The sequence below is a fragment of the Carlito syrichta genome, unplaced genomic scaffold, assembly GCF_000164805.1.
Source record: "Carlito syrichta isolate Samal-C Ts95f unplaced genomic scaffold, Tarsius_syrichta-2.0.1 Scaffold311944, whole genome shotgun sequence".
Taxonomy (NCBI): Eukaryota; Metazoa; Chordata; class Mammalia; order Primates; family Tarsiidae; genus Carlito; species Carlito syrichta.
In genome coordinates, this window is record NW_007256040.1 from 289,717 (window position 1) to 302,625 (window position 12,909).

Genomic DNA, 12,909 nt, shown 5'->3' on the forward strand with positions numbered 1-12,909 from the left:
TGGAAACTTGGAGTTCTATCCATTAAAGCCTCAAATTCCCCTCAAAGAGGGGGATTTTTATCCACTTATCCTTGGAAATATACTATATATCTGTAGAAGTAATGGTTGGGGGAAGAAAATAGTTTAAATGGAGACGTGAGATTCCTATGCTTGAGTGGTGGCCCTAGGACATTTGCCTCCCAAGCCTCAAGACACATGTATTTATTATGTGCTGTCTATGAGACTACAATAAAATTCTTCTGAATTGTTAGGATAGTTCTTCAAGCATTTTTGCTTGGGAATTTTGAAAAATAATTTTGATTTACTCTTATTCCCTTATATATTTTTTAGTTTGATAACTTAACACATTCTTAAGTTTATATAGTTGTAAAGGATACAATTTCTAGTGTTACAAATATTGAGATTTTGCCTCATAAATGTAACCAGTAAATTATAAGTACCAGAGTAATTTGATATCCACCATAATCAACTTCAAAAATACACCATTCAGCTCTTCCTTAATAGTCAGAATATTTTCCTCTTAAACTAGTATGTTTTCTTTATTTTCTCCACAATATTTTGTGCAAATGTAATATATTGTTCTACTTGAAAGTCTCTTATTCATAATACTCTTGTACTTCTCTAACACAAAATGTGCATATTAGTAAATTTTTAATTTTTAAAATATTTCCAGTGACTATAAATTTCTAAATTTTAAAAATTCTTATGAATTAAATTATTATTATGATAATTATTGGCATGCAATCAACTAAATTATCATGAGTGTGTCATAAGTTAAGTAGATAATTGTTGAATATAACAGTGAATTTTTATTAGAAAATGCAAAGGGGACCCCAAAATCCCCAGAGTTTATTTATAAAATATTGTGTATTTATTCTTACATGTTTAGACTTTAGTCGCCTTCAAAATACTCTCTATATGATGCAATACACTTACACTGTTCAAAATGTTTTTTGTCCCCCTCATATATATTTTAATTGATTGATTTTTTCCCCCAGTAGTTAATGTATCAGTGGATGAATATTTATTATTTCTATCGTAAGGGAGAAGGGATTTTGCAGCAATTCGATTACTTGTTCTTGTTTTTTAATGATATAAGCACTGTTGGGTCCAATGTACACTGTTTGGGTGATGGTTCCATGAAAAGCCCAAACACCACCACTAAGCAATATAACCATGTAACAAAAATTCACTTGCACTGTCTAAATCTATAAAAATAAGAAAATAAAAAAGCACTGAGAAATTTTGTTCAAATAGATATGAGAGGAGACACCAAAAAAAGCAGGAATTATCTTTTGGAGGGTGGGACCCTTGTAGTACAGGTTTCCCCTGTAAGGCAAGTGTTGTAGGAACTCATCGACATCAGTGTACCAGCTAGGGTTATTTTGAGAGGCTGCACTTGGATTAAGTAAATTTTTTTTTAGATTATTTTGATGTGTTTTCCCATTTCATGATGGGTGATTTACAAATGCACCTGCCCACACCTCACTGTGTTTTCAGCTATTTCTGACCCAAAATGGCATGACCCCCTTGCTCCACGGGACTCCCTATTCACCCGAACTCCCTCCTAGCAACTTTTTTTTTGTTTCCCCAGATAAAAATTCTTCAGAGGGAAATATTTTACTTATGTGGAAGAGGTAAAACGAAAAAAAGCAAAAACACTGAAAGACAACAAAATTGATGAATTAAAAAACTATTTTGAGCAGTGGAAAAAGCATGTTGATAAGTGTATTGCATCAAATGGAGAGTACTTTGAAGGTGACTGAAATTTAAACATGTAAGAATAAATACATAACATTTTATAAATAAATTCTGCTTTTTAGATTAAAATGGAAGGTTTTTAAATTACAGTGTCATTCATCTTTTTTAACACCTTCAATTTTATATGTCAAAACTCTTTTTACTCATCATCAAAATTGTTTATCTATGAGCTTTGATTTTTTTTAAAGTCAAAGAATTGGAAACCATTTCATTTGCAACAGTATTTATAACTCAGTTATCAGATATGCATATTTGCAACATAAAATCAATGTTTTGAATTGTCACTTTGTTTATGTTCTGGAGATTTTTATGCATTTGGTGCAATGCACTGTGGTAAGATTCAAGATGGGCCTTTCAATGTAAAATAGGAGCATGAAGACTGAGGAAGGGGCTAGAAAATATCACAAGGCTCGGGTTGGTTCTTAGATTAATTTCAGAAAAAAATACAAATGAAAGTTGATCTGAAACCAATTTCCTTAAAGACATCTATGTCTCTTACTCCTTGAGAAATTTCTCAAGTGGAAAATGTATTTTACCATTTGAAGATGACTTCCTTGGCAGATAATCAAGTGCTGGTGTCACAGCAACTGCAACAACTCACTGGGAACAGGAAGGGATGCACTCAGAACAGGTATTGGAGATTGAGAGGAGAATTGAAGGTGTTTATTTTGGCAGTCTCAGGTGGAGTAGGGTCCCAAAACCTGAGCCCCAACCCTCAGTTTTAAGTTGCTTTTATAGAGTTTTTTGTGGTTACAATATACATAGGTTTGCCATTGGTTGGTTCACAATATTAAATTTAGAACTGGAAATGATTACTTCTACAACAAACATCAAAGCAGACATTTTAATGGACATTTTCATATGAGGTGTAAAAGTGTGTTTCCAGAAGAGAAGATTGCGGTTAAGGAAAATGGCATGTAGCTACTTACTTAAGGCGTATTTACAGAAGCAGAGATGGCATGCAGTTGTTTACTTAAGATAAGACCCTTGAGATTAGATTTCCTGCTTAATTCCTGTTTGTTTTGTTTTGTTTTATTATAAAGATGTGGGGTACAATTCAGGATTAGATATACAAATGTTGATTATGTAGGTAACCTTGTTAGGTATGCACCTCACTCCCCTAGCAATTTTCCTCAACTGCCAATACCACCCCCTCCTCCCCTGACAGTTTCCCACTACTGCCAGTCCCTTTCTTATAGTATTATAATTGTTCAGGGTCCACTTAAGAGTAAGAACATATGGTACTCTGTTCTTCAATTCTGTGATAGATCACTAAGACTCTAAATTCATCCAAGTTGCTGCGAAACTCATATGTTTGTCCTTCTTTATGGCTGCATAATATTCCATTGTGTATATGTACCACATTTTTTATTATCTGGTCCAGCTTCAATGGGCAGCATGTTTGGTTCCATGTTTTTGCTGTTGTGAATAGAACTGCAACAAACATACTTGTACAGGTATCTTTTTTGTACAATGACTTGAATTCCTCCAGTTATATTCTCAATAGGGGACATGCTGGGTCATATGGAAGGTAAATTTCTAGTTCTTTTGAAAATCAGCACACTATCTTCCAAAGAGGTTGCACTAGTTTGCATTCCCACCAGTAGTGTAGAAGCATTCCTTTTTCTCTGCATCCTCGCTAGCATCTTTTGTTGCTTGTTTTATTAATGATGGCCATTCTTACAGGGATTAGGTGGTATCTCAATGTGGTTTTGATTTGCATTTCTCTGATGATGAGTGAGGCTGTGTACTTTTTCATGTGTCTGTTGGCTGTCTATATATCTTCTTCTGAGAAGTGTCTATTCATATCTTTCTCCCACTTTTTAATGGGCTGTTTGTTTTTTTCCTTTTGGTGCATTTGAGTTCCTTGTAGATCCTAGATGTTAGGCCTTTGTCAGATACACAGTTGGCAAATATTTTTTCCCAGTGTGTGGACTGTCTCCCTGCTCTCTTGATGGTTTCTCTTGCTTTGCAGAAGCTCATTAGTTTGATGAGGTCCCACTTGTCTATCTTATTTCTTAAGGTATAGGCATTTAGGATTCTGAATAGCAATTGTTGCCAGTTCCAATTTTCATAAGGGTGTCTTCTGCATTTTCTAAGATTCTTATAGTTTGAGGTTTTAAGTTTAGGTCTTTGATCCATTTAGAGTTAATTTTTTGTGTATGGTGATACGAAGGGGTCCTGTTTCAATCTTCTGCTTGTGATCAGCCAGTTTACACAGCACCATTTACTGAATAGGTTCTCCTCTCCCCAGTGGTTGTTGTTAGAGGTTTTGTCAAAAATGAGCTGGTTGAGAAATTGAGGCTTAACTTCTGGAATCTCTGTCCTGGTCCATTGTTCTATATGCTTGTTCTTGTACCATTACCAGGTTGTTTGATTACTGCAGCTTTATAGTAAAGTTTGAAGTCTGGAAGTGTGATACCTCCTGCTTTGCTTCTTTTGCTAAGAATTGTTTTGTCTATTTGTGGTTGTTTATGTTTCCATATGAATTTCTGTATTGTCATTTCCAGGTCTGAGAAGAATGATGTTGGTAACTTAATGGGTATTGTGTTGAATCTGTAGATTGCCTTTTGGTAGGATGCACATTTTAACAATGTTGATTCTTCCTATCTATGAGCATTTGGAATATTTTTCCATTTGTGTCTTCTTGCATTTCTTTGAGCAGTGTTTTGTAGTTCTCATTGTAAACATCTTTCACTTCTCTAGTTAGGACGATGCCAAGGTATTTCATTGTGTGTGTGTGTGTGTGGCTATTGTGAATGGGACTGTGCTTTTAATTGGGTCTCTGGCTGCTTGTAGTTGGTGTATAGAAATACAACTGTTTTTTGCACATTTATTTTGCACCCAGAGACTTTGTCAAAGTCCTTTATCAGTGCAAGCAGGAGTTTGACAGATTCTCTTGGATTTTCAAAGTATAGGATCATATCATTAACAAAGAGGGATAACTTGACTTCCTCTTTTTCAGTTTGAATGCCCCTGATTTTTGTTTCTTGTCTAATTGCCCTAGCTAGGATTTCCAACACAATGTTGAACAAGAGGGGTGAGAGTGGGAAGCCTTGTCATGTTCCAGTTTTCAGGGGAAATGTTTCCAGTTTCTGTCCATTTAGCAATATGTTAGCTGTAAGTTTATCATAAATGGTGCTTACTATTTTGAGATATTTTTCTTCTATACCTAGGTGCTTGAGGGTTTTTATCAAGAAGGATGCTGAATTTTATCAAAAGCTTTTTCTGCATCTAATGAAATAATAATATGGTTCTTGTTTTTACATCTGTTGATGTATTTAATTTCATTTATGGTCTTAAGATTGTTGAACCAGGCCTGCATCCTGAGGATGAAACCTTCTTGGTCATGGTGGATATTTAAGTTGTGTTTTTGGATCCAACTTGCTAGATCTTTTTCAGGAATTTTGCATCTATGTTCATGTGGGATATTGGCCTGTAGTTCTCTTTCTCTGGTTTGGGCATCTGTGTGATGTTAGCTTCTTAAAATTATTTGGGGAAAATTACATCTTTCTCAATAGCCTGGAATACTTTCAACAGAATTGGTATCAGCTCCTCCTTGTACGGTTGTAGAATTCTGCTGGACAGTCATCTGGTCCCGGGCTTTTTTTGTAGGTAGCTTTCATATGACACAGTCAATCTCCTGGATTGTTATTGGTCTATGTAGTGTCTCAGTGTCTTCTTGTTTCAACCTGATAAGATTGTGTGATGTCAGAAACTCCCCCATTTCATTTAGGTTTTCATGTTTGTTTCTATGTAGATGTACTTAGTAATCTCTGATAATCTTTTGTAATTCTTCAGGGTCAGTTGTGATTTGAACTCTTGTATTTCTGATTGTGTTTATTTGGGCTTTTTCTCTCTTTTTCTTGAACATTCTGGCTAGGGGCCCCATAAATCTTGTTAATTCTTTCAAAAAAAAACCAGCTTTTGGTTTTGTTGATGTTTTTAATAATATTTTTGTCTTCCATGTCCTGTATTTGGGCTCGTATTTTTGTGATTTGGATTCTTCTGCTGAAGTTGGGGTTTTTGTGGTCTTCTTTTTCCAGCTCCCTTAGGTGATTTGTTAGGCTCTCCTCTTGTGATCTTTCCATTTTCTTGATGTGTGCTTGTAAAGATATAAATTCTCCTCTTAGCACTGATTTCATGGCATCCCAGAGGTTTTGGTAAGGTGTTTCTTCAATTTCATTTGTTTCCAGGAATCTTCCAATTTCTTCTCTGATTTCAGTGTTGACCTATTTGTTGTTCTACATCATAGTGTTTAGTGTCCATGTCTTTGTGGGCTTTGGGGAAATGTTGTTGGTTTTGATATTTATTTTTATTCCACTGTGGTCTGAGAATGTGCATGGCAAAACTTAAACCTTATGGAACTTGTTTATGCTTGAGTTATGGCTAAGGATGTGATTGATCTAGGAGTATGTTCCATGTGGTGATGAGTAGGACATATATTCTGTGGTTGTTAGATGGAATAATCTGTAGGTATCTATTAAGTCTATTTGATCGAGTGTCAGGTTTAGGTTCTGGATCTCCTTGTTGATTTTTGCCTTGATGATCTATCTAGGGCTGTCATTGGGGTATTCAAGTCTCCTGCTATAATAGAGTTTGATTCAATATCCTTTTTAGTTTTCCTTGTCATTGGTTTATACATGCTGGTGCTCCTGTGTTGGATGCATATATGTTTAACATGCATATTTCTTGTTGATGTATTGAACCTTTTATCATTATGTAGTGTCCTTTTGCATCTTTTAAAATTTTTGATGGCTTAAAAGTGGTTTTGTCTGATATTAGGATCGCAACTCCTGCCTTCTTTTGTGATCCATTTGCCTGGAAACTCGTTTTCCATCCTTTAACTTTGAGTCTGTCTGTGTCCCTTGTAGTGAGATGAGTCTCCTGAGTGAAGCAAATAATTGGGTCATGGTTTCTTAACCAGTTTGTCATTATGTGTTTTTTCAGTGGTGCATTTAATCAATTCACATTCAGGTTGATTATTTAAATGTGATTGTTTATACCTGTCATGTTGTTCTTATCAAGTTTTTTCTTTGTTTGCTTGTTTTCTTTTGGCTTTGGGACTGATGTATGTGTGTTTTTTAAGTTTCTTGTTGTGCTATATTCCCTGTTGATTCTGTGCTCTGCTCTTCTCTTGGGAAGTGTGTGGTCATTCTTTTTTCTTTCTTCTGTGCTTAATACCTTTTTAAGTGTCTCCTGTAGAGTTGGTCTGGGAGCTGCATAATCTCTTAGAGATTAGATGTCTGAGAAGGATTTTAGTTTCCATCACTGATGGAAGCTGAGCTTGGCTGAATAGGAAATTCTGGCTTAAATTGTTTATCTTTGAGGACTTTGAATATAGGGTTCCAGTCCCTTCTTGCTTGTAGTATTTCTGTAAATAGGTCTGCTGTTATTCTGATTGATTTTCCCTGGTAGGCATTCTGACATTTCTCTCTTGCTGCCTTTAGGATTTTTTTATTTTGTGAATACTTTGTGTAGGTGAGTTACTATGTGTGAGGGTTTGGTCTTCTCATCTGATGTCTTTTGGGGGTTCTCTGTATCTCTTGGGCTTAGTTGGTGAGATGGAGAAAGTTTTCTTCGATTACCTTCTGGAATACTTGCTCCAAGTTGTTCTCCATTTTCCCTTCTTCTTCTGGATACCAATCAGGTGTAGGTGTGGCCTCTTGATATAATCACATATATCTTGTAGGCTTTGTTCTTTCTTTCTGAGTCTTCTTTCTGTTTTTTTAAAGACTGGGTTAATTCCACGTTCTGGTCTTCATGTTCTGAGATTCTTTCTTCAGCTAGTTTAATTCTGCTTCCCATGTTTGTCATCTTTTTATTTATTTCCTGGATGAAATTTGTTATTGCCAAAATCTCTGTTACAAATTCTTTCAGTGTTGCATCTTGTCTTTCTTGAGTCTTATTCACTCTTTCCCTCCACTCCCTAATCCCTGTCATATATGAAGCCAATCATTGGTGACTTCCATAGTTTGGGCACCAAGGTCTGTTTTTTCAGGAGTTTTCTCTTTGGTATACTTGAAATTGTCTGTGGTCTTCCTTTGTTTTGTTTCATTTGTGACAGATCTCTTGTTTTCTTTTCCGATGTTTGCTCAGTCCTCTATTCTTCCCTAATGTGGGCTCTGGATTTGTTCTATTTTGAAATAAGATGAAGGATGGGAAGCTTTGTTTTCTCCTGTAGTTTTTGAAATTCGAATAAAGTAGGGGATGGGGTGCTAGGATTCAGAAACTACTTGCAAATTACAATGTTCACTTGTTGTGGTGTATGTTCCCTGAGACCCACTCCCCAACACCACTCTATGTGATGATGCAAAGCAGAAACCACTGCAAAAACCAATTGAACACACACTCACAGACCTACATGCACACACACACCCAAATTAACTGGAATAACAGCAAAGTGAAACAAAACAAATAACAACAACAAAAAACCAAGAAAACTAAACACACACACACATGCCTAGCACACAGTGAATAGAGAAGAAAAACAGAAAGACCGGAAAAAAAAGGAATTCAGATCGAACTCTCACACATATATTGGCACGCACCTTGAAATATAAAAAAATGAAGCCGGGCTTGTTGGCTCAGCCTGTAATCCCGCGCCTTTGGGAGGCTGAGGTGAGTGGATTGCCTGAGCCCGTGGGTTCGAGACCCGCCTGGGCAGTGAGACCTCATCTCTACAATAAATCAAAAAATCAGCCGGGCATGGTAGCGCATGACTGTAATTCTGGCTACTCGGAAGGCTGAGGCGGAAGGATAGCCAGAGCCCAGCAGGTCGAGGCTGAGGTGGCTGGGAGCGGCTACTGCACTCCAGTCTGGGCGACCGAGTAAGACTCCAACTCAAAAAAAAAATAAAAATAAAAAATGAAAATAAAAAATCCAGAAGAACAAAAGAGCAAAAACATACCAATAGCAAGAGCAAAATTGAAAGATGAGCACTCAGTCATTCACATACACACATAAACAGAAAACAACAAATAAAAGAAGAAAGAAACAGACAAAAGAAAAGAAATTTTGGAGGATGCAGATCTAACTCTCACATAAACAGTTATGCCTAAAGGAAAAATATTTTGAAAATAGATGAACTAACAAATAAGCAGTCAGAAAATGCTAATTTTTTTAAAAAGATCTGCCCTCTTGTGGCAGGCTCTGCAATTGTTCCTCCAATCAGGTCTCTCCTGCAGAGTCACCTCTTTCACTCTCAGTTTCTGGAACAGGGAAGGAGGAGGGGCCACGAATGTGAGTGGGGCTGCAGCCCTCCCCTCCCACTCTGGTATTGTCGGGGAGATCTCCTCTGGTGAGGAGGTGTGGAATTGTCTCTTCCCCAGGTATGTACTCATGGGGGGTGCCCCAGTCAGGCCTATCCTGGAATGGAGTTCTTGTATTGAGACTGGCATCCAGGCTTCAACTGGGTTTGTCCCTTTCAGTTGTGGCTCAGCTATGTGGGTCTGATGTTCACAGGATTGCTATGACAGGGTTTGGGTCAGGCCCAGAGTCACCACTAATCTCTTTGGAGTCCTTCCTCATCCTTTTCTGGCCACACCCTGTGTAGGGAGTAGGATGCCTGGAACTCAGCACTCCTCAGGTCCCTTGAATTTGTGCTTTCCTGGTATTTTCTCTGGGTCATGGTCAATACCCGAGTAGTTGATCTGCCAGTCACAGAGATCAGGTCTGTTGCTCTGTGGTTATCAAGTCAGAGCACTTTCTTGTCCCATCTTCAAGATGGTGGTGGGGTGCCTCTCTTGTCTTCTTTCATGGGACTTTGCCTCTGGACTCTTTCTACAGCCCCTGCTGCCAGTGCCCTGCCTGGCACTGAAGTGGTGGGGCAAAACCAGGAGTTGGCAGTCTGTCTCCTGCTGCAATGCTGAGGGAGAGCCTGGGGCAATGGTTTCTCCCCACCACTTTTTCACAGAAAAACTTTTGTCCATTTTTAAAAAATAATGGTGCTCCACTTTTGCAACGTGGGAAGAGTCAGAGACCAAGCAGGGAAGCTGCAGCACCAGCTGTTGCACCAGGAGGCTGGCCACTCGCTCACTAGCCCTCACTTAGACAGACTCTCCCAGCATTTTCTTCCCAGGAAGGATTTTGTTGATTTATTTTTTAAAAAAATAGAAAACGGCACTTAGCTTCTGGGTCCTGGGAATTGCTAGGGTTCAAGCCCAGAAGCTGTGGCAACAGCCACTGCACCAGAAGAGCCCTGGCCACTAACTCCCTAGTCATTACTCAATCAGCCACTCACACACCCACTGGTTCACCAGTATGCACACAAAATTTTCCATACACTCACTCAGTCACACCAGGACTTACCATAGTCCAATTGGTTCAGCCACCGTCTTACCAACCTCGTTTAAAATTTTATTTTAAAGTCCTATTTTAGTTTTAATTATATACAACTAAAATAATATAGATAAACTATAAGTCATGAGAGAAGTCAACATAAAAACCCTGATGAGTACAAAATTACATTAAAGGAAAAGTGAAGCTAAAGAGATTTTCTAAGTAATTTATGATAAAGAAGCAATTTAGGAAAATATATAGTAATATTTTGAATTTTTGATTATCAGACTGCAGTTAGAGGATATAATTCCAATTAGTAGTCATAATGATGAATATCAGCCTACCCTCAAATTTTTAGCTACTCATTGTTTAATTCTGAAAGTTACTTCAAGATGGTCTTCCCTCAGTTGACTGACTTTGTTCTAAACCAGTGGTCAGTAAAGTATGGCACTGCCTAAGGACCAAATCCAGTGCACTGTTAGTTTTTGTTAATAAATTTTTTTTGGAACATGGCCACACTCATTTGTTTAGGTATTGTATATAGCTGCTTTCACATTATAATACAGAGTTGAATAATCATAATAGACAATATCATTCACAAAGCCCAAAATATTTGCTTTCTGATTCTCAAGAAAAATCTTGCCTTTCCTTGCTGTAGAGTCAGCCCTGAAACCAAGGCTTCTATTAGTTGGGTGACTGGTCTAGATTCAGTTCTTGGGACCAAGACCTTAATTTCATTGAAGGAAATTGAATCACAACAACACAACTCAAGGACACTATATTTAAGACAAAAGAGTTCCATTTTGTTAATTTACAGTTATGAATTTAGCTGCTGAGGAAATAAAATTAATGCTCTGATGAGCAAATTATTTCTCTTCACTAGACTAATGGTATTTAGAAGGTAGCTTGGTGTGTATAAGGTCCATGCAAGGAGTTAACTGGTTAACCCTAATGGCTAGAGACTTAGTCTCCATCATTTTTCCAGTTTGCCTTATGATCCATTCCTTGTCTTTTTCCTGTACCACAAGAGTTTGATGGACAACAGGGTTGGTTCCATGCTTTTGCTATTGGGAATAGTGCAGCAATAAACAAGCGTGTGCCGGTTTCTTTTTTGTAGAGTGATTTATGCTCCTCTGGGTATATGCCCAGGAGAGGGATTGCTGGATTGAATGGATGATCAATTTTTAATTCTTTTACAAATTGTCACACTGCTTTCCATAGAAGTTGAATTGCTTACATTGCCATCAATAGTATAGAAGTGCCCCATTTTTCTCTGCAGCCACAAAAAAACACCTGTTGTTTTTTGACTTATTAATGATAACTATCCTTACCGGAATTAGGTGGTATCTCTGTAGTTTTAACTTGCATTTCTCTAATGATTAGTGAAGCTGAGCATTTTTTCATGTGTCTATTGCCTGCCTGTTTGTCATCCTTTGAGAAATGTCTGTTCATGTCTTTTGACCACTTTTTAATGGGGTTGTCTGTTTTTATCCCTTTGGTTTATTTGAGTTCCTTGTGCATCCTGGATGTTAGACTTTTGTCAGTTGTGTAACTTGCAGATTTTTTTTTTCCATTCAAGGGGATTGTCTCTTTACTCTCTTGATGGTTTCTTTTGCTGTGCAAAATCTTTTCAGTTTGATGAGTTCCCACCTATCTATCTTAGCTTTTGTAGCATTTGCTTTTGGGGACCTGGTTATGAATTCATTGCCTTCTCCAATGTTTTTATCTAGAATTCTTAAAGTTTGAGATTTTAAATTTAGGTCTTTGATTCATTTTGAGTTGATTTTTATAGATGGTGATAGAAAGGGGTCCAGTTTTATTGTTTTGCATGTGGCTAGTCAGTTTCCCCAGCACAATTTGCTAAATATGATCTCTTTTCCCCAATGATTATTATTGATGGATTTGTCAAAGATGAGCTGGCTGAGGGACCATGTAAAAAACATTTTAAAATTTTAAAGAAAGCACAAATATGTCATGAGCTAAATAGTAAAATTTGCAAATATTAAGGGTAAAATCTGAAACCAAACACATTTTGTGCTTGCAGATGTTCTATTTTATGTTACCGTCTCAGATTTTCAAAAGATCTGTGTGGATTCTCTGACTTCCAGGCTACTTCAGTAATGATTATAACAATAACAGCAGCAACAACAACAATAGTAACAGCAAATCATTGCCTTACAGCTAATTTTGCTGCTCTGAACCACCTGTTTCTATCTAACAAATGTTCTTAATATGAAAAGATAGCATGAGTTTAATTTTATTAACTTTCATAAACTACAAATGACCAGATTTTTAGGAATAAGAACAATTAGAGCTTGGAGATGTTGCTCTACCTTTTGATTTACCATCAGACTTCCAAAAACTCAGTCTTATAACTCTTGAGAGCATGCATTTGTTCACTCATCTCCTTTTCCTTCTATCCCCCTTCCTTTCCTCTTTGTCTTCTCTTTATCCCTCGCTTACTATTTAGATTTAGCAAATAAACATTTCATAGAGAACTTCTCATAAGGGAGTTTTGGTTTAAGTCAATGAAGACATGCAATATGTTGGGGCCCTTACACATATATAAGACATATGCTAGAAAAAACTGAAGCAAAAAAATTCATCCAAATGTAGATGTTTCTGATAAAATGTAAATATTCCTTTAAATATTGATATATAATTAACATGCCATACATTGTCCCCATGTGAAACACAATTAAATGACTTTTAATATGTTCTCAGAGGAAGCATCACCACAATCAATTTAAAATTTTTTCACCCCCAAATAAACACCACACCATTGGCAGTCACTAACCATTTCTCTTCAACCTCCTCCCCAATTCTAATAAACTTTCTGTCTTTATAAATTTTCCTATTCTAGACATG